This window comes from Myotis daubentonii, chromosome 14, assembly GCF_963259705.1.
Source record: "Myotis daubentonii chromosome 14, mMyoDau2.1, whole genome shotgun sequence".
NCBI lineage: Eukaryota > Metazoa > Chordata > Mammalia > Chiroptera > Vespertilionidae > Myotis > Myotis daubentonii.
The window spans coordinates 42,049-58,211 of NC_081853.1; positions in this window are offsets into that span (position 1 = coordinate 42,049).

Genomic DNA, 16,163 nt, shown 5'->3' on the forward strand with positions numbered 1-16,163 from the left:
CAAAGCCAATCCTCCTTAATTGTAAACAGAAACACTATTCTCGTCATTCCAAGGCTTTAGACACCAATTCTGAGCTCTGTAAGCATGAACTCTTAATATTTCAAAGCACAGTCCCGTGAAAACGCCACCGGAAGTACCGGGAGACTTAAATATTACCAGTATTTCTGTCTTTTCACAGCTTTCCACTGGAAACCTCCCTGATTGAATAAGACAGTAAATTTAGTAAGAACCTATTTACGTGTACTTGAGGTGTTTCTTACACGTTCTTAATCATTTCTGGGAACTATCATTGTGTATTTATCAGTTTTACCAAAATTAGACAGTTTGCTTAGAAGTATTTACCGGAATCGTCACCAGTTTAACTGATTCACACAAAAAAAACGCCAAAGCCAATCCTCCTGAATTGTAAACATCAACACTATTCTCGTCATTCCAAGGCTTTAGACACCAATTCTGAGCCCTGTAAGCATGAAGTCGTAATATTTCAAAGTACAGTCCCGTGAAAACGCCACCGGAAGTACCCGGAGATGTAAATATTACCAGTATTTTCGGCATTTCACAGCTTTCCAATGGAAACCTCCGTAATTGAATACGACAGTAAATGTAGTAAGAATCTATTTAGGTGTACTTGAGGTGTTTCTTACGTTCTTAATCATTTCTGGGAACTATCATTGTGTACTTTAACAGTTTTACCAAAATTAGACAGTTTGCTTAGAAGAATTTACCGGAATCGTCACCATTTTAACTGATTCACACAAAAAAACGCCAAAGCCAATCCTCCTTAATTGTAAACCTCAACACTATTCTCGTCATTCCAAGGGTTTAGACACCAATTCTGAGCCCTGTAAGCATGAAGTCTTAATATTTCAAACCACAGTCCCGTGAAAACGCCACCGGAAGTACCCGGAGAGGTAAATATTACCAGTATTTGGGTCATTTCACAGCTTTCCCATGGAAAACTCCGTGATTGAATACGACAGTAAATGTAGTAAGAATCTATTTACTTGTACTTGAGGTGTTTCTTACACGTTCTTAATCATTTCTGGGAACTATCATTGTGTATTTTAACAGTTTTACCAAAATTAGTCAGTTTGCTTAGAAGTATTTACCGGAATCGTCACCATTTTAACTGATTCACACAAAAAAAACGCCAAAGCCAATCCTCCTTAATTGTAAACAGAAACACTATTCTCGTCATTCCAAGGATTTAGACACCAATTCTGAGCTCTGTAGCATGAACTCTTAATATTTCAAAGCACAGTCCCATGAAAACCCCACCGGAAGTACCGGGAGAAGTAAATATTACCAGTATTTCCCTCTTCTCACAGCTTTCCACTGGGAACCTCCCTGATTGAATAAGACAGTAAATTTAGTAAGAACCTATTTACGTGTACTTGAGGTGTTTCTTCACGTTCTTAATCATTTCTGGGAACTATCATTGTGTACTTTAACAGTTTTACCAAAATTAGACAGCTTGCTTAGAAGTATTTACCGGAATCGTCACCATTTTAACTGATTCACACAAAAAAACGCCAAAGCCAATCCTCCTTAATTGTAAACATCAACACTATTCTCGTCATTCCAAGGCTTTAGACACCAATTCTGAGCCCTGTAAGCATGAAGTCTTAATATTTCAAACAACAGTCCCGTGAAAACGCCACCGGAAGTACCCAGAGATTTAAATATTACCAGTATTTCTGTCTTTTCACAGCTTTCCACTGGAAATCTCCCTGATTGAATAAGACAGTAAATTTAGTAAGAAACTATTTACGTGTACTTGAGGTGTTTCTTACACGTTCTTAATCATTTCTGGGAACTATCATTGTGTATTTTAACAGTTTTACCAAAATTAGACAGTTTGCTTAGAAGAATTTACCGGAATCGTCACCATTTTAACTGATTCACACAAAAAAACGCCAAAGCAAATCCTCCTTAATTGTAAACAGAAACACTATTCTCGACATTCCAAGGCTTTAGACACCAATTCTGAGCTCTGTAAGCATGAACTCTTAATCTTTCAAAGCACAGTCCCGTGAAAACGCTACCGGAAGGACCCGGAGACGTAAATATTACCAGTATTTCCGTCTTTTCACAGCTTTCCACTGGAAACGTCCCTGATTGAATAAGACAGTAAATTTACTAAGAACCTATTTACGTGTATTTGAGGTGTTTCTTACACGTTCTTAATCATTTCTGGGAACTATCATTGTGTATTTTAACAATTTTACCAAAATTAGACAGTTTGCTTTGAAGTATTCACCGGAATCGTCACCATTTTAACTGATTCACACAAAAAAACGCCAAAGCCAATCCTCCTTAATTGTAAACAGAAACACTATTCTCGTCATTCCAAGGCTTTAGACACCAATTCTGAGCTCTGTAGCATGAACTCTTAATATTTCAAAGCACAGTCCCATGAAAACCCCACCGGAAGTACCGGGAGAAGTAAATATTACCAGTATTTCCCTCTTCTCACAGCTTTCCACTGGGAACCTCCCTGATTGAATAAGACAGTAAATTTAGTAAGAACCTATTTACGTGTACTTGAGGTGTTTCTTCACGTTCTTAATCATTTCTGGGAACTATCATTGTGTATTTTAACAGTTTTCCCAAAATTGGACAGTTTGCTTAGAAGTATTTACCGGAATCATCACCATTTTAACTGATTCACACAAAAAAACGACAAAGCCAATCCTCCTTAATTGTAAACATCAACACTATTCTCGTCATTCCAAGGCTTTAGACACCAATTCTGAGCCCTGTAAGCATGAACTCTTAATATTTCAAAGCACAGTCCCGTGAAAACGCCACCGGAAGTACCCGGAGATGTAAATATTACCAGTATTTGGGTCATTTCACAGATTTCCCCTGGAAACCTCCGTGATTGAATACGATGGTAAATGTAGTAAGAACTTATTTACGTGTACTTGAGGTGTTTCTTACACGTTCTTAATCATTTCTGGGAACTATCATTGTGTACTTTAACAGTTTTACCAAAATTAGACAGTTTGCTTAGAAGTATTTACCGGAATCGTCACCATTTTAACTGATTCACACAAAAAAACGCCAAAGCCAATCCTCCTTAATTGTAAACCTCAACACTATTCTCGTCATTCCAAGGCTTTAGACACCAATTCTGAGCCCTGTAAGCATGAAGTCTTAATATTTCAAACCACAGTCCCGTGAAAACGCCACCGGAAGTACCCGGAGAGGTAAATATTACCAGTATTTGGGTCATTTCACAGCTTTCCCCTGGAAAACTCCCTGATTGAATACGACAGTAAATGTAGTAAGAATCTATTTACTTGTACTTGAGGTGTTTCTTACACGTTCTTAATCATTTCTGGGAACTATCATTGTGTATTTTAACAATTTTACCAAAATTAGACAGTTTGCTTTGAAGTATTCACCGGAATCGTCACCATTTTAACTGATTCACACAAAAAAACGCCAAAGCCAATCCTCCTTAATTGTAAACAGAAACACTATTCTCGTCATTCCAAGGCTTTAGACACCAATTCTGAGCTCTGTAAGCATGAACTCTTAATATTTCAAAGCACAGTCCCGTGAAAACGCCACCGGAAGTACCGGGAGACTTAAATATTACCAGTATTTCTGTCTTTTCACAGCTTTCCACTGGAAACCTCCCTGATTGAATAAGACAGTAAATTTAGTAAGAACCTATTTACGTGTACTTGAGGTGTTTCTTACACGTTCTTAATCATTTCTGGGAACTATCATTGTGTATTTATCAGTTTTACCAAAATTAGACAGTTTGCTTAGAAGTATTTACCGGAATCGTCACCAGTTTAACTGATTCACACAAAAAAAACGCCAAAGCCAATCCTCCTGAATTGTAAACATCAACACTATTCTCGTCATTCCAAGGCTTTAGACACCAATTCTGAGCCCTGTAAGCATGAAGTCGTAATATTTCAAAGTACAGTCCCGTGAAAACGCCACCGGAAGTACCCGGAGATGTAAATATTACCAGTATTTTCGGCATTTCACAGCTTTCCAATGGAAACCTCCGTAATTGAATACGACAGTAAATGTAGTAAGAATCTATTTAGGTGTACTTGAGGTGTTTCTTACGTTCTTAATCATTTCTGGGAACTATCATTGTGTACTTTAACAGTTTTACCAAAATTAGACAGTTTGCTTAGAAGAATTTACCGGAATCGTCACCATTTTAACTGATTCACACAAAAAAACGCCAAAGCCAATCCTCCTTAATTGTAAACCTCAACACTATTCTCGTCATTCCAAGGGTTTAGACACCAATTCTGAGCCCTGTAAGCATGAAGTCTTAATATTTCAAACCACAGTCCCGTGAAAACGCCACCGGAAGTACCCGGAGAGGTAAATATTACCAGTATTTGGGTCATTTCACAGCTTTCCCATGGAAAACTCCGTGATTGAATACGACAGTAAATGTAGTAAGAATCTATTTACTTGTACTTGAGGTGTTTCTTACACGTTCTTAATCATTTCTGGGAACTATCATTGTGTATTTTAACAGTTTTACCAAAATTAGTCAGTTTGCTTAGAAGTATTTACCGGAATCGTCACCATTTTAACTGATTCACACAAAAAAAACGCCAAAGCCAATCCTCCTTAATTGTAAACAGAAACACTATTCTCGTCATTCCAAGGATTTAGACACCAATTCTGAGCTCTGTAGCATGAACTCTTAATATTTCAAAGCACAGTCCCATGAAAACCCCACCGGAAGTACCGGGAGAAGTAAATATTACCAGTATTTCCCTCTTCTCACAGCTTTCCACTGGGAACCTCCCTGATTGAATAAGACAGTAAATTTAGTAAGAACCTATTTACGTGTACTTGAGGTGTTTCTTCACGTTCTTAATCATTTCTGGGAACTATCATTGTGTACTTTAACAGTTTTACCAAAATTAGACAGATTGCTTAGAAGTATTTACCGGAATCGTCACCATTTTAACTGATTCACACAAAAAAACGCCAAAGCCAATCCTCCTTAATTGTAAACCTCAACACTATTCTCGTCATTCCAAGGCTTTAGACACCAATTCTGAGCCCTGTAAGCATGAAGTCTTAATATTTCAAACCACAGTCCCGTGAAAACGCCACCGGAAGTACCCAGAGATTTAAATATTACCAGTATTTCTGTCTTTTCACAGCTTTCCACTGGAAATCTCCCTGATTGAATAAGACAGTAAATTTAGTAAGAAACTATTTACGTGTACTTGAGGTGTTTCTTACACGTTCTTAATCATTTCTGGGAACTATCATTGTGTATTTTAACAGTTTTACCAAAATTAGACAGTTTGCTTAGAAGAATTTACCGGAATCGTCACCATTTTAACTGATTCACACAAAAAAACGCCAAAGCAAATCCTCCTTAATTGTAAACAGAAACACTATTCTCGACATTCCAAGGCTTTAGACACCAATTCTGAGCTCTGTAAGCATGAACTCTTAATCTTTCAAAGCACAGTCCCGTGAAAACGCTACCGGAAGGACCCGGAGACGTAAATATTACCAGTATTTCCGTCTTTTCACAGCTTTCCACTGGAAACGTCCCTGATTGAATAAGACAGTAAATTTACTAAGAACCTATTTACGTGTATTTGAGGTGTTTCTTACACGTTCTTAATCATTTCTGGGAACTATCATTGTGTATTTTAACAATTTTACCAAAATTAGACAGTTTGCTTTGAAGTATTCACCGGAATCGTCACCATTTTAACTGATTCACACAAAAAAACGCCAAAGCCAATCCTCCTTAATTGTAAACAGAAACACTATTCTCGTCATTCCAAGGCTTTAGACACCAATTCTGAGCTCTGTAGCATGAACTCTTAATATTTCAAAGCACAGTCCCATGAAAACCCCACCGGAAGTACCGGGAGAAGTAAATATTACCAGTATTTCCCTCTTCTCACAGCTTTCCACTGGGAACCTCCCTGATTGAATAAGACAGTAAATTTAGTAAGAACCTATTTACGTGTACTTGAGGTGTTTCTTCACGTTCTTAATCATTTCTGGGAACTATCATTGTGTATTTTAACAGTTTTCCCAAAATTGGACAGTTTGCTTAGAAGTATTTACCGGAATCATCACCATTTTAACTGATTCACACAAAAAAACGACAAAGCCAATCCTCCTTAATTGTAAACATCAACACTATTCTCGTCATTCCAAGGCTTTAGACACCAATTCTGAGCCCTGTAAGCATGAACTCTTAATATTTCAAAGCACAGTCCCGTGAAAACGCCACCGGAAGTACCCGGAGATGTAAATATTACCAGTATTTGGGTCATTTCACAGATTTCCCCTGGAAACCTCCGTGATTGAATACGATGGTAAATGTAGTAAGAACTTATTTACGTGTACTTGAGGTGTTTCTTACACGTTCTTAATCATTTCTGGGAACTATCATTGTGTACTTTAACAGTTTTACCAAAATTAGACAGTTTGCTTAGAAGTATTTACCGGAATCGTCACCATTTTAACTGATTCACACAAAAAAACGCCAAAGCCAATCCTCCTTAATTGTAAACCTCAACACTATTCTCGTCATTCCAAGGCTTTAGACACCAATTCTGAGCCCTGTAAGCATGAAGTCTTAATATTTCAAACCACAGTCCCGTGAAAACGCCACCGGAAGTACCCGGAGAGGTAAATATTACCAGTATTTGGGTCATTTCACAGCTTTCCCCTGGAAAACTCCCTGATTGAATACGACAGTAAATGTAGTAAGAATCTATTTACTTGTACTTGAGGTGTTTCTTACACGTTCTTAATCATTTCTGGGAACTATCATTGTGTATTTTAACAATTTTACCAAAATTAGACAGTTTGCTTTGAAGTATTCACCGGAATCGTCACCATTTTAACTGATTCACACAAAAAAACGCCAAAGCCAATCCTCCTTAATTGTAAACAGAAACACTATTCTCGTCATTCCAAGGCTTTAGACACCAATTCTGAGCTCTGTAAGCATGAACTCTTAATATTTCAAAGCACAGTCCCGTGAAAACGCCACCGGAAGTACCGGGAGACTTAAATATTACCAGTATTTCTGTCTTTTCACAGCTTTCCACTGGAAACCTCCCTGATTGAATAAGACAGTAAATTTAGTAAGAACCTATTTACGTGTACTTGAGGTGTTTCTTACACGTTCTTAATCATTTCTGGGAACTATCATTGTGTATTTATCAGTTTTACCAAAATTAGACAGTTTGCTTAGAAGTATTTACCGGAATCGTCACCAGTTTAACTGATTCACACAAAAAAAACGCCAAAGCCAATCCTCCTGAATTGTAAACATCAACACTATTCTCGTCATTCCAAGGCTTTAGACACCAATTCTGAGCCCTGTAAGCATGAAGTCGTAATATTTCAAAGTACAGTCCCGTGAAAACGCCACCGGAAGTACCCGGAGATGTAAATATTACCAGTATTTTCGGCATTTCACAGCTTTCCAATGGAAACCTCCGTAATTGAATACGACAGTAAATGTAGTAAGAATCTATTTAGGTGTACTTGAGGTGTTTCTTACGTTCTTAATCATTTCTGGGAACTATCATTGTGTACTTTAACAGTTTTACCAAAATTAGACAGTTTGCTTAGAAGAATTTACCGGAATCGTCACCATTTTAACTGATTCACACAAAAAAACGCCAAAGCCAATCCTCCTTAATTGTAAACCTCAACACTATTCTCGTCATTCCAAGGGTTTAGACACCAATTCTGAGCCCTGTAAGCATGAAGTCTTAATATTTCAAACCACAGTCCCGTGAAAACGCCACCGGAAGTACCCGGAGAGGTAAATATTACCAGTATTTGGGTCATTTCACAGCTTTCCCATGGAAAACTCCGTGATTGAATACGACAGTAAATGTAGTAAGAATCTATTTACTTGTACTTGAGGTGTTTCTTACACGTTCTTAATCATTTCTGGGAACTATCATTGTGTATTTTAACAGTTTTACCAAAATTAGTCAGTTTGCTTAGAAGTATTTACCGGAATCGTCACCATTTTAACTGATTCACACAAAAAAAACGCCAAAGCCAATCCTCCTTAATTGTAAACAGAAACACTATTCTCGTCATTCCAAGGATTTAGACACCAATTCTGAGCTCTGTAGCATGAACTCTTAATATTTCAAAGCACAGTCCCATGAAAACCCCACCGGAAGTACCGGGAGAAGTAAATATTACCAGTATTTCCCTCTTCTCACAGCTTTCCACTGGGAACCTCCCTGATTGAATAAGACAGTAAATTTAGTAAGAACCTATTTACGTGTACTTGAGGTGTTTCTTCACGTTCTTAATCATTTCTGGGAACTATCATTGTGTACTTTAACAGTTTTACCAAAATTAGACAGCTTGCTTAGAAGTATTTACCGGAATCGTAACCATTTTAACTGATTCACACAAAAAAACGCCAAAGCCAATCCTCCTTAATTGTAAACCTCAACACTATTCTCGTCATTCCAAGGCTTTAGACACCAATTCTGAGCCCTGTAAGCATGAAGTCTTAATATTTCAAACCACAGTCCCGTGAAAACGCCACCGGAAGTACCCAGAGATTTAAATATTACCAGTATTTCTGTCTTTTCACAGCTTTCCACTGGAAATCTCCCTGATTGAATAAGACAGTAAATTTAGTAAGAAACTATTTACGTGTACTTGAGGTGTTTCTTACACGTTCTTAATCATTTCTGGGAACTATCATTGTGTATTTTAACAGTTTTACCAAAATTAGACAGTTTGCTTAGAAGAATTTACCGGAATCGTCACCATTTTAACTGATTCACACAAAAAAACGCCAAAGCCAATCCTCCTTAATTGTAAACAGAAACACTATTCTCGACATTCCAAGGCTTTAGACACCAATTCTGAGCTCTGTAAGCATGAACTCTTAATCTTTCAAAGCACAGTCCCGTGAAAACGCTACCGGAAGGACCCGGAGACGTAAATATTACCAGTATTTCCGTCTTTTCACAGCTTTCCACTGGAAACGTCCCTGATTGAATAAGACAGTAAATTTAGTAAGAACCTATTTACGTGTATTTGAGGTGTTTCTTACACGTTCTTAATCATTTCTGGGAACTATCATTGTGTATTTTAACAGTTTTACCAAAATTAGACAGTTTGCTTTGAAGTATTCACCGGAATCGTCACCATTTTAACTGATTCACACAAAAAAACGCCAAAGCCAATCCTCCTTAATTGTAAACAGAAACACTATTCTCGTCATTCCAAGGCTTTAGACACCAATTCTGAGCTCTGTAGCATGAACTCTTAATATTTCAAAGCACAGTCCCATGAAAACCCCACCGGAAGTACCGGGAGAAGTAAATATTACCAGTATTTCCCTCTTCTCACAGCTTTCCACTGGGAACCTCCCTGATTGAATAAGACAGTAAATTTAGTAAGAACCTATTTACGTGTACTTGAGGTGTTTCTTCACGTTCTTAATCATTTCTGGGAACTATCATTGTGTATTTTAACAGTTTTCCCAAAATTGGACAGTTTGCTTAGAAGTATTTACCGGAATCATCACCATTTTAACTGATTCACACAAAAAAACGACAAAGCCAATCCTCCTTAATTGTAAACATCAACACTATTCTCGTCATTCCAAGGCTTTAGACACCAATTCTGAGCCCTGTAAGCATGAACTCTTAATATTTCAAAGCACAGTCCCGTGAAAACGCCACCGGAAGTACCCGGAGATGTAAATATTACCAGTATTTGGGTCATTTCACAGATTTCCCCTGGAAACCTCCGTGATTGAATACGATGGTAAATGTAGTAAGAACTTATTTACGTGTACTTGAGGTGTTTCTTACACGTTCTTAATCATTTCTGGGAACTATCATTGTGTACTTTAACAGTTTTACCAAAATTAGACAGTTTGCTTAGAAGTATTTACCGGAATCGTCACCATTTTAACTGATTCACACAAAAAAACGCCAAAGCCAATCCTCCTTAATTGTAAACCTCAACACTATTCTCGTCATTCCAAGGCTTTAGACACCAATTCTGAGCCCTGTAAGCATGAAGTCTTAATATTTCAAACCACAGTCCCGTGAAAACGCCACCGGAAGTACCCGGAGAGGTAAATATTACCAGTATTTGGGTCATTTCACAGCTTTCCCCTGGAAAACTCCCTGATTGAATACGACAGTAAATGTAGTAAGAATCTATTTACTTGTACTTGAGGTGTTTCTTACACGTTCTTAATCATTTCTGGGAACTATCATTGTGTATTTTAACAATTTTACCAAAATTAGACAGTTTGCTTTGAAGTATTCACCGGAATCGTCACCATTTTAACTGATTCACACAAAAAAACGCCAAAGCCAATCCTCCTTAATTGTAAACAGAAACACTATTCTCGTCATTCCAAGGCTTTAGACACCAATTCTGAGCTCTGTAAGCATGAACTCTTAATATTTCAAAGCACAGTCCCGTGAAAACGCCACCGGAAGTACCGGGAGACTTAAATATTACCAGTATTTCTGTCTTTTCACAGCTTTCCACTGGAAACCTCCCTGATTGAATAAGACAGTAAATTTAGTAAGAACCTATTTACGTGTACTTGAGGTGTTTCTTACACGTTCTTAATCATTTCTGGGAACTATCATTGTGTATTTATCAGTTTTACCAAAATTAGACAGTTTGCTTAGAAGTATTTACCGGAATCGTCACCAGTTTAACTGATTCACACAAAAAAAACGCCAAAGCCAATCCTCCTGAATTGTAAACATCAACACTATTCTCGTCATTCCAAGGCTTTAGACACCAATTCTGAGCCCTGTAAGCATGAAGTCGTAATATTTCAAAGTACAGTCCCGTGAAAACGCCACCGGAAGTACCCGGAGATGTAAATATTACCAGTATTTTCGGCATTTCACAGCTTTCCAATGGAAACCTCCGTAATTGAATACGACAGTAAATGTAGTAAGAATCTATTTAGGTGTACTTGAGGTGTTTCTTACGTTCTTAATCATTTCTGGGAACTATCATTGTGTACTTTAACAGTTTTACCAAAATTAGACAGTTTGCTTAGAAGAATTTACCGGAATCGTCACCATTTTAACTGATTCACACAAAAAAACGCCAAAGCCAATCCTCCTTAATTGTAAACCTCAACACTATTCTCGTCATTCCAAGGGTTTAGACACCAATTCTGAGCCCTGTAAGCATGAAGTCTTAATATTTCAAACCACAGTCCCGTGAAAACGCCACCGGAAGTACCCGGAGAGGTAAATATTACCAGTATTTGGGTCATTTCACAGCTTTCCCATGGAAAACTCCGTGATTGAATACGACAGTAAATGTAGTAAGAATCTATTTACTTGTACTTGAGGTGTTTCTTACACGTTCTTAATCATTTCTGGGAACTATCATTGTGTATTTTAACAGTTTTACCAAAATTAGTCAGTTTGCTTAGAAGTATTTACCGGAATCGTCACCATTTTAACTGATTCACACAAAAAAAACGCCAAAGCCAATCCTCCTTAATTGTAAACAGAAACACTATTCTCGTCATTCCAAGGATTTAGACACCAATTCTGAGCTCTGTAGCATGAACTCTTAATATTTCAAAGCACAGTCCCATGAAAACCCCACCGGAAGTACCGGGAGAAGTAAATATTACCAGTATTTCCCTCTTCTCACAGCTTTCCACTGGGAACCTCCCTGATTGAATAAGACAGTAAATTTAGTAAGAACCTATTTACGTGTACTTGAGGTGTTTCTTCACGTTCTTAATCATTTCTGGGAACTATCATTGTGTACTTTAACAGTTTTACCAAAATTAGACAGCTTGCTTAGAAGTATTTACCGGAATCGTCACCATTTTAACTGATTCACACAAAAAAACGCCAAAGCCAATCCTCCTTAATTGTAAACCTCAACACTATTCTCGTCATTCCAAGGCTTTAGACACCAATTCTGAGCCCTGTAAGCATGAAGTCTTAATATTTCAAACCACAGTCCCGTGAAAACGCCACCGGAAGTACCCAGAGATTTAAATATTACCAGTATTTCTGTCTTTTCACAGCTTTCCACTGGAAATCTCCCTGATTGAATAAGACAGTAAATTTAGTAAGAAACTATTTACGTGTACTTGAGGTGTTTCTTACACGTTCTTAATCATTTCTGGGAACTATCATTGTGTATTTTAACAGTTTTACCAAAATTAGACAGTTTGCTTAGAAGAATTTACCGGAATCGTCACCATTTTAACTGATTCACACAAAAAAACGCCAAAGCAAATCCTCCTTAATTGTAAACAGAAACACTATTCTCGACATTCCAAGGCTTTAGACACCAATTCTGAGCTCTGTAAGCATGAACTCTTAATCTTTCAAAGCACAGTCCCGTGAAAACGCTACCGGAAGGACCCGGAGACGTAAATATTACCAGTATTTCCGTCTTTTCACAGCTTTCCACTGGAAACGTCCCTGATTGAATAAGACAGTAAATTTACTAAGAACCTATTTACGTGTATTTGAGGTGTTTCTTACACGTTCTTAATCATTTCTGGGAACTATCATTGTGTATTTTAACAATTTTACCAAAATTAGACAGTTTGCTTTGAAGTATTCACCGGAATCGTCACCATTTTAACTGATTCACACAAAAAAACGCCAAAGCCAATCCTCCTTAATTGTAAACAGAAACACTATTCTCGTCATTCCAAGGCTTTAGACACCAATTCTGAGCTCTGTAGCATGAACTCTTAATATTTCAAAGCACAGTCCCATGAAAACCCCACCGGAAGTACCGGGAGAAGTAAATATTACCAGTATTTCCCTCTTCTCACAGCTTTCCACTGGGAACCTCCCTGATTGAATAAGACAGTAAATTTAGTAAGAACCTATTTACGTGTACTTGAGGTGTTTCTTCACGTTCTTAATCATTTCTGGGAACTATCATTGTGTATTTTAACAGTTTTCCCAAAATTGGACAGTTTGCTTAGAAGTATTTACCGGAATCATCACCATTTTAACTGATTCACACAAAAAAACGACAAAGCCAATCCTCCTTAATTGTAAACATCAACACTATTCTCGTCATTCCAAGGCTTTAGACACCAATTCTGAGCCCTGTAAGCATGAACTCTTAATATTTCAAAGCACAGTCCCGTGAAAACGCCACCGGAAGTACCCGGAGATGTAAATATTACCAGTATTTGGGTCATTTCACAGATTTCCCCTGGAAACCTCCGTGATTGAATACGATGGTAAATGTAGTAAGAACTTATTTACGTGTACTTGAGGTGTTTCTTACACGTTCTTAATCATTTCTGGGAACTATCATTGTGTACTTTAACAGTTTTACCAAAATTAGACAGTTTGCTTAGAAGTATTTACCGGAATCGTCACCATTTTAACTGATTCACACAAAAAAACGCCAAAGCCAATCCTCCTTAATTGTAAACCTCAACACTATTCTCGTCATTCCAAGGCTTTAGACACCAATTCTGAGCCCTGTAAGCATGAAGTCTTAATATTTCAAACCACAGTCCCGTGAAAACGCCACCGGAAGTACCCGGAGAGGTAAATATTACCAGTATTTGGGTCATTTCACAGCTTTCCCCTGGAAAACTCCCTGATTGAATACGACAGTAAATGTAGTAAGAATCTATTTACTTGTACTTGAGGTGTTTCTTACACGTTCTTAATCATTTCTGGGAACTATCATTGTGTATTTTAACAATTTTACCAAAATTAGACAGTTTGCTTTGAAGTATTCACCGGAATCGTCACCATTTTAACTGATTCACACAAAAAAACGCCAAAGCCAATCCTCCTTAATTGTAAACAGAAACACTATTCTCGTCATTCCAAGGCTTTAGACACCAATTCTGAGCTCTGTAAGCATGAACTCTTAATATTTCAAAGCACAGTCCCGTGAAAACGCCACCGGAAGTACCGGGAGACTTAAATATTACCAGTATTTCTGTCTTTTCACAGCTTTCCACTGGAAACCTCCCTGATTGAATAAGACAGTAAATTTAGTAAGAACCTATTTACGTGTACTTGAGGTGTTTCTTACACGTTCTTAATCATTTCTGGGAACTATCATTGTGTATTTATCAGTTTTACCAAAATTAGACAGTTTGCTTAGAAGTATTTACCGGAATCGTCACCAGTTTAACTGATTCACACAAAAAAAACGCCAAAGCCAATCCTCCTGAATTGTAAACATCAACACTATTCTCGTCATTCCAAGGCTTTAGACACCAATTCTGAGCCCTGTAAGCATGAAGTCGTAATATTTCAAAGTACAGTCCCGTGAAAACGCCACCGGAAGTACCCGGAGATGTAAATATTACCAGTATTTTCGGCATTTCACAGCTTTCCAATGGAAACCTCCGTAATTGAATACGACAGTAAATGTAGTAAGAATCTATTTAGGTGTACTTGAGGTGTTTCTTACGTTCTTAATCATTTCTGGGAACTATCATTGTGTACTTTAACAGTTTTACCAAAATTAGACAGTTTGCTTAGAAGAATTTACCGGAATCGTCACCATTTTAACTGATTCACACAAAAAAACGCCAAAGCCAATCCTCCTTAATTGTAAACCTCAACACTATTCTCGTCATTCCAAGGGTTTAGACACCAATTCTGAGCCCTGTAAGCATGAAGTCTTAATATTTCAAACCACAGTCCCGTGAAAACGCCACCGGAAGTACCCGGAGAGGTAAATATTACCAGTATTTGGGTCATTTCACAGCTTTCCCATGGAAAACTCCGTGATTGAATACGACAGTAAATGTAGTAAGAATCTATTTACTTGTACTTGAGGTGTTTCTTACACGTTCTTAATCATTTCTGGGAACTATCATTGTGTATTTTAACAGTTTTACCAAAATTAGTCAGTTTGCTTAGAAGTATTTACCGGAATCGTCACCATTTTAACTGATTCACACAAAAAAAACGCCAAAGCCAATCCTCCTTAATTGTAAACAGAAACACTATTCTCGTCATTCCAAGGATTTAGACACCAATTCTGAGCTCTGTAGCATGAACTCTTAATATTTCAAAGCACAGTCCCATGAAAACCCCACCGGAAGTACCGGGAGAAGTAAATATTACCAGTATTTCCCTCTTTTCACAGCTTTCCACTGGGAACCTCCCTGATTGAATAAGACAGTAAATTTAGTAAGAACCTATTTACGTGTACTTGAGGTGTTTCTTCACGTTCTTAATCATTTCTGGGAACTATCATTGTGTATTTTAACAGTTTTCCCAAAATTGGACAGTTTGCTTAGAAGTATTTACCGGAATCGTCACCATTTTAACTGATTCACACAAAAAAACGCCAAAGCCAATCCTCCTTAATTGTAAACATCAACACTATTCTCGTCATTTCAAGGCTTTAGACACCAATTCTGAGCCCTGTAAGCATGAACTCTTAATATTTCAAAGCACAGTCCCGTGAAAACGCCACCGGAAGTACCCGGAGATGTAAACATTTCAGTATTTGCGTCATTTCACAGATTTCCCCTGGAAACCTCCGTGATTGAATACGACGGTAAATGTAGTAAGAAACTATTTACGTGTACTTGAGGTGTTTCTTACACGTTCTTAATCATTTCTGGGAACTATCATTGTGTACTTTAACAGTTTTACCAAAATTAGACAGTTTGCTTAGAAGTATTTACCGGAATCGTCACCATTTTAACTGATTCACACAAAAAAACGCCAAAGCCAATCCTCCTTAATTGTAAACCTCAACACTATTCTCGTCATTCCAAGGCTTTAGACACCAATTCTGAGCTCTGTAAGCATGAACTCTTAATATTTCAAAGCACAGTCCCGTGAAAACACTACCGGAAGGACCCGGAGACGTAAATATTACCAGTATTTTCGGCATTTCACAGCTTTCCCCTGGAAACCTCCGTGATAGAATACGATGGTAAATGTAGTAAGAACCTATTTACGTGTACTTGAGGTGTTTCTTACACGTTCTTAATCATTTCTGGGGACTATCATTGTGTATTTTAACAGTTTTACCAAAATTAGACAGTTTGCTTAGAAGTATTTACCGGAATCGTCACCATTTTAACTGATTCACACAAAAAAAACGCCAAAGCCAATCCTCCTTAATTGTAAACAGAAACACTATTCTCGTCATTCCAAGGCTTT